Raw genomic sequence first — 7576 nt, 5'->3', positions numbered from 1 at the left:
ATATGGAGCAGCTACAGCTTACGGAGGACATAACCCTTGATAGAAAGTTGTGGAGGACGCGGATTAGGGTAGAGGGTTAGGGGGTGGGAGTGCGTCGGTAGTAGTAGGAGAGCGTTCTTTATTTGTATAAGAAGTTTATTGTTAGTGGTGCTAAGTGATGTATATGGTTTTAGATAAATAGTTTTAGTATTATCTTGTGGTTGTAGTATTATCCTGTGGTTGTAGTATTATCTTGTGGCTAGCGGTGTTAGTTTATTTTGCATATTGTACTAGTTTATATACATCTATGTTTTATGTGTGTTAGACTGCTACTGGTCTTAAGCCGGGGACCTATCGGAAATAATTTCTCTACTTCACTTGAGGTAGTGATATGATCTGCGTACACTCTACCCTCCTCAAACCCCACTATATGTGGAAATACACTGGGTATATTGTTGTTGTTGTTATCTATTAAATTGGTCATAATTGAATCAAATTGAGAACAATTGCAATGTAATTGGCAAAATAATTTTTTATTTGATCGAAAATTAAATAAAATTGACTAAATTCTAAATCCTAATTGGGGTTATGTTTTAAATACCCCAATCCTAATTCTACCCAACCATCCTTCCCCTTCCAATTCTGTATACACTAGCCCCAAACAAAAAAAAACCGACCCGACCCGACCCGACCCGACCCGACTTTGTTTTAATTCTTCACTGCAGCCAATAACTTCGACCACACAACGTACAATAACAAACAACATAACAACGCCTTTGACAAACACATATTAGTAGCGGCAACCTCAACCAAAACGATGATTCTTCAGACCTAAAACGATGTTCTCTCTCTCTTGTATTGTTGCCCGTTCAAAGCGTGTGATTTCCCCCAAAATATATCCGTTTTGATTTTCCCAAATCAATTTCAAATTTGAATTAGCCAATTCGTACGAAAATCATATGATTACAATTAGCAAATCATATTCCCTTTTCAAAAATCCCCAAAATGCCATCGAGAATCCCTTTCCCACATTGCCAAATTCTCCAAAATCCCTTTGTAAATACACTACTATTCCTTATGTGTAAAAGGTTGGAGACGTAAATAGCGAAGAACCTCAAATTTAAAGGATTTTGCTTGAAGAAAATTGATTTCGGTGTCAAAAAATTTGATAAGACTCGTTTGAGCTCGAATTTCTAGGCTAATAATTCAATTTCATTCCAGTGGTAGCGAAAATTTCGACGAAGCTCGTAGTCTGGTTTGCTGCCCAAAAAAGGTAAACGCCTTTCTCTTTTAGATTTTTTATCGTAATTATTTCTTCATTAACGTCGTAGTAATAATGTTGCTGGGATTATTAGCTGTAGAAGGATATAAAGTACGTAGGCTTCAGGATGATTGATATGTTGATGTTCTTGTTGTTTTGGTTCCATCACCTAATGTTTTTTTCCTTTTTCTCATCTATTTTATGAACCTGCTTGATGTTATTTGCTAGCTTTAATTCATCATCTTTCAATTTGGTTTCAGTCCAATTACTTTTTCAAGGCGAATACTTTCTTTGATCGATTATTTGCTATAATTCTTATTCACCTGTCTTGGCATTAACTTGACTGCGCATAACATGTAATTTGGGTCTGCGTCAAAGAAAATATTTGTCTAAAATAGATCAAAAAATTGTCCAGTAGTGTTTTGTTCATGTGGTGAGAGCACCGGTGGTTTAAGCCTTAATTTCCTCTAGTTATTTCTTTTTAAGTGTTGTATAATTTGATGTTAGGTTGTGGTTTCTAGGACGGTTTCAATTCAAGAAGATAGTGGATCATTGAGGCCGATTGAACTCAAGGAGCTTTGAATCAGTTGGTTTGATTTCTTATTGTTCTCAGGCCTTGAAAATCTCTATATCTTTCTCGATTCTTCCTATTTGTCCATCGCTAATCTGTTGTGTTGCTAGAGCTGTTAAAAATGTGTTGCATCCCATTGGATCATAATTAATTTCCCAAAAATAATAGCATGCTCCCCCCTCCCTCTCTGTAGATTTTATCTCTTTTGTCAAGATATCCAGTTGTTTGCTATCATTTGATTATGAATCCTCTATATTTAAAAAATGTGTTGAATCCCATTGGATCATAATTAATTTCCCAAAAATAATAGCATGCTCCCCCCTCCCTCTCTGTAGATTTTATCTCTTTTGTCAAGATATCTAGTTGTTTGCTATCATTTGATTATGAATCCTCTATATTTAAAAAATGTGTTGAATCCCATTGTATCATAATTAATTTCCCAAAAATAATAGCATGCTCCCTCCCTCTCCATAGATTTTATCTGTTTTGTCAAGATATCAAGTTAATTGTTCTCTTTTGATTATGAATCCTCTTATGTGTTAGATATAATCAGGTTAATACAATGAAAGTAATGTTTTTCCATCTTAGGCTTCAGTTGGTCTTTCTCGTAAGGATGTGATTTTCTCATTTTATATGGAACATGCATTAATTTATTCCACCTTTGTATTTCAACATGAATATTTTAGTAATAAAAATGTGTTACTTGCTATCTTATTTGGCTTTTAATTGAAATAGCTTCTTAAAATTAAGCCTAACTGATCATCAGACTTCTTTTTTTAGAATTAAGCCTATTTTTTTTTATTAATGTTTTCACTCTCAACTTCTTTTACTAATTCTCATCTCTTTGTTGCATGAACCCCTTATGGTTGAGTCCAATGGACTCCCCTCTTGCATTGCGTTTGAGTTCCTCCATACCAAAGTCCCCGAAAAGACTGATTTGTAGCAGTATACATGAGTATACAATGGTATACCTATGTAGATATGTGGGTGGAGGGCAAATAGATGTGTATACATGACCGAAACACGGTCATATACACAAAAGATATACCAAAACGTGAGAGGAAATGTTGTAGTATACATCTGATATACACAGTGATAATGGACCCAAGTCCAAAATTCTAAATTTCGACAGCTTTTAGGAAATGGTCTGGATAAAAGGCCCAAACCTCTTTTCTTTATTTATTTTGTATAATTCATATTTGATTATTTGTTGTTTTAAAAATTTCAAATTTGGTTAACCTTAATAACTCCCTATTCGAATTGTTATTTTTGCGTTATCTTTATTTTTTTTCCTTCGATTATCAGTTGTCATAAACCTTAATATTTGAATCAATAAAAATGAATTCTTGTTATTGTTTTTTTTATAAACGAAAATTTCATTTCACCAAAATTGTTCATTACAAACCTAGGTGATTGCTGACCAATCACCTCTCACCTTCTAATTCTCCTCACATATATACAATTAACTTCTGACTATCTATTAGTACATGAAGGATAAGTATTAAGGTTCTACAAGTGTTTGTGCCATTTAATTACAAAGATTCATTTAGTATGTATATACAGTGCTATATCTCTACAAATTTTGTCACAATAAGTTCCCTTCTGAAATCTGAGTGTATTCCTGGCTGTCCAGATGTAGTAGATCATCATGCTGAAAATTGATGCTACGACTTCTCTGAACCCTGCTTCATGCTTCAGTCCTATCACCAGCCATTGTACCTTTGTATTCCAGCTTTCAATTGTTCTAACTTTTCCAAGCCAAGTAAGTAGTCTTCTTTAGATGCCCTTAGTAATGCTACACTCAAAAAAATAAATGGTCAAATAGTTCATCTGCTGCATCACAGAATACACAAGTTTTAGGGACTTATATTCCAATCTTCAGTAGTCTCTCCACAATTTCCAGTCTTTGTTGTAGAGCTAACCACATGTTGAATTTATGACTAGGCTGCATGTGAGGTTGTAGAATTAGCTTCTTCCATGCTACTTTAGGGTGCTGAGGTATCTGCAATAAGTATAACTTTTTTATGCTGAATTTCTCTCATTTCTGCAGTTGAATCAACCTGTCCAGTATGTGTCCTTGTAGTTGTTGTGTCTCCAAAACCAGTTTCCTGGCATTCAATATCTTCCTAATTACCCAAGAGACATTCTTGGGTATGCTTTATATTGAAGGTATAGAGCCATTTTATCCATAGCCAGTCTTTTTTTCATTGCTACAACCCATAGATGTTTTGCTATTGCAGCCTTGTTCTATAGGTATAAGTTGATCATGTTCAACCCTCCTGCACCCTGTGGTAAGCACACTTTTTCCCAAGAGACAAATGCCTTTTTAGAGATTTCATTCTTGCCAGTCCACAAGTATGTTCTACATATTGTCTCAATGCATTTTAGTACCTTCTTGGGGATCAAAAACACCTATGCCCAGTATGCCTGCATACGAAATGTCACTTCTTTGATTAATTGAAACCTTCCTATATAGCTTAATAATCTTGCAGACCAGCAAGTGATCTTTGTTGTTATCTTCTCAACCAAGGGCCAACATAGTACAATTGATAGTTTCCTGGCAGCAATAAGTACTCCCAGGTATTTGAATGGAAATGTTCTACCACTATAGCCAGTCTCCTCTAGGATGTCCTTCAAGTTATCTGATATACCGGCCAGGAATAAAGAGCTTTTATCTACATTTATGTGCAAACCTGGCACCTGAGAGAACTTCCTAAATGTCTGGTTAAGAAGTCTGATGGACCCTATTTTAGCATTACAAAACATCAGTAGATCATCATCAAAGCAGATATGTATAGCCCCCACTTTCTTGCATCTAGGGTGGAATCAGAAGTTCTTATTCCTGGTTAGCTACTTTAGTAACATGTTCAAGTATTTCATAGCAAGTAAAAATAGGTAAGGTGACATTGGGTCACCTTGCCTTATACCCCCTTGCCATGGAATGAATCAGTTGGCCTATATTTATAGTCAAGGAATAAGAAAGAGTGGTTATACATGTCATTATCCATTCTACAAACTTACTAGGAAATCCCACCTTTATCATTTATCTTCTCAAGAATGACCAGTCTAGTGAATCATAAGCCTTTCTGATGTCCACTTTGAGAACACGCCTTGGAGATATGCATTTTCTATTATAGCCTTTGAAAAGCTCATGAACAAATATGTTGTTGTCAGTAATGCATCTCCCCTCAATGAAGGTTGATTGTGCGTCCCTTATCAGATCCCCTATAACACTCTTCAATCTTCTAGTAATCACTTTAGTGATTATCTTATACACAGTTGTACAACAAGCAATAGGTCTATAATCTTTTACATAAGTAGGGGAAGGTACTTTAGGATTAAAGTTACTGCAGTACAGTTAATTCTTTTATCCATCATACAACTGTTAAAGAAATAGATCACCATATTCAATAGATCAGAGTGTACCTCATCCCAGCATGTAGTGAAGAATTCAATGGGAAAAGTATAAACTCCTGGGGCTTTATTCTTTGGCATCTTCTTGATTGTTGCTTTTACCTACTCAGATACATGCTGGATTAAGTTCATTTGCTGCTCCCTATTTAAATAGTAGCCCTCCTAAATTACCTCAAAGTGTACCACATCCCAGCATGTAGTAAAGAATTCAATGGGAAAACCATAAACTCCTGGGCTTTCTCCTTTGGCATCTTCTTGATTGCTGCCTTTACCTCCTTAGTTGTTACCTGCTGGATTAAGTTCATCTGCTACTCCCTATTTAAACAGTAGCCCTCCTGAATTAACTCAGCATCTGGACAAGGGTGCATCTCTCCTTCTTGCCCCATTAGATTGGAGAAGAATGAAATAAACTTATCTTCTAAGTCCTTAGGTTCAGTTAACTTAACCCCAGTCTTATTGTGAACAGAAGTAATGGTGTTGATACTTGATCTCATCTTCCACTAAGCATGAAAATATCTTGTATTTGAGTCACCACTTTCTATCCATGAGGCTCTTGATTTTTGTCTCATCACCTGCTCTTCTACTCTGCTCCACTTCTCCATTTTTACCAGTGCCAACTTTTCCTATTCACATAATTGAGCATTACAAGGGCTCACAACAATTCCTACTTGCACCACTTCTAGTGTTTTCTTGGCATTTTCTAAATTTTGTTAGTATTCTACAAGGTACTTGTTTAAGTCCTTAATAGTTATCTTCACAGCCTTCAGCTTGTTCCAGATAATCTATATTGGATCTCCAGTTATCCTCTTATCCCAAGCCTCTTGCACCCTCTTTTTGAACTCCTGATGGTTCATCACAGTAGAGTATAGTTTTAAAGGCTTTGGATACAAGTCTTAGGGTTTTTATGTGTAATAGTTAATCATAATTGGAGAGTGATCTGACACCCATGGAATCATATAGTTAGCCTTAATATGCCCCTGATTCTGCAACTACCTGTAGTTCCTAAAAGCCCAGTCAATCTTGTTGTAGACTCTGGTGTCTATTGCCTGCTTATTGCACCATGTGAACTGGCATCCTGTGCTTCTCAAAGGGGCAAATTGATTTGTTTCTACCATGCCCTGGAATACCTGCACCTCAGCCTGTGTGACCGGGGCTCCAATTTTGTCTCTTGAGGTCAACACGTTGTTAAAATCATCACATACCAGCCACTCAACTTGAACCTGGTTCCCCAGAATAATCAATTCCTTCTACAATTCCTGTCTTTCCACCAAGTCATTACTAGCATACACTATGGTCAGTATACAAGCAAATTGGGTATTTGTATTGATTACCTTATAGTGCATAAACTGATCCCCCATTTGTAGTACTTCTACCTGAATGTGATTTTGCCTGATAAGCCAAATTCTCCCATTTACAGCATGACTATAATTGTATTGGGCATTCCAGTCTCTTGCTATGTTTCTTCTGACTTTATTAGCATTTTGACTTTTCACTCTTGTTTTAATTATTCCCATAATTTCCACTTTATTCTTCCTCCGAAAGAGTTTCAACTCCTTCTGCTTAAAGGGGTTATTAAGCCCTCTAATATTCCAAGAGCACATAATCATGGGGGTTTGAATTGACTCCCACCTTGAGCACAAGTCTCTACTTTCTCACCTATTATTTCCTTTCCTTTACTTTGTATTTTTACTATATTTTCAACCTTAGTTGGACTAGAAAATACTTTCTTTGTATGCTCACTCGTTTATAATGTATCATGAGAAGTATCAGACTGCTCTACCAATTGGCTCTTGTCAACGGTTGGCTCTGGTTGTTTGGTCTGCTCAGGATTAGCCTTATCAGCTTTATTAGCTTCCCATTATTGGATCACCTTCCTACGTCTACAGTTTCTCCTCCTTCTTACTGTGAGGGAGGGTTGTCATGCTCTTCTTTCTCAGGTCTCTTCTTGTGTGGAAATTCATCAACATTATGTCCAAAGCTATTACAGTCTCTGCAGAATTTAGGGATCCAATCATACATAATGGCATGTTGTATGGTCCCCATTGGGGTATTGAGCTCCATTTGCGTAAGTAAGATGTGGCTAATATCAGCCTCAACTAATACCCTCGCGTATGAAATCCATTCCATCTCAGCAGTATACTTATCTGTGTACATCGGCTTCCCCACTACACTTGCTAACTTGCTCAGTGATTCCGTCGACCAAAAACCCAGAGGTAGGCTAGGGAACTTTACCCACAAGGGAACCTTGTTCAGGCAGGCAGGATTAAATTCAAAGTCTAGTATCCAATTCCTCAAGATCAGTGGTCTATTCCTATATGTATACAACGTTGATTGCATCACTAGTTCCCTAT

At 36.6% G+C, this 7576-nt stretch overlaps 1 long non-coding RNA gene across 1 annotated transcript; it reads left to right on the top strand.

Annotated features, from left to right (window-relative positions):
- Positions 1-458: 458 nt before the first annotated feature.
- On the top strand, positions 459-3163 carry LOC107851108. Its single transcript, XR_001668886.2, has 2 exons — positions 459-1252; positions 1748-3163. It is a non-coding gene; the product is annotated as an uncharacterized LOC107851108 (long non-coding RNA).
- Positions 3164-7576: the final 4413 nt, after the last annotated feature.

This window comes from Capsicum annuum, chromosome 12, assembly GCF_002878395.1.
Source record: "Capsicum annuum cultivar UCD-10X-F1 chromosome 12, UCD10Xv1.1, whole genome shotgun sequence".
In the NCBI taxonomy this organism is placed as follows: Eukaryota; Viridiplantae; Streptophyta; class Magnoliopsida; order Solanales; family Solanaceae; genus Capsicum; species Capsicum annuum.
This window is presented reverse-complemented; position numbering and strand designations above follow the sequence as displayed.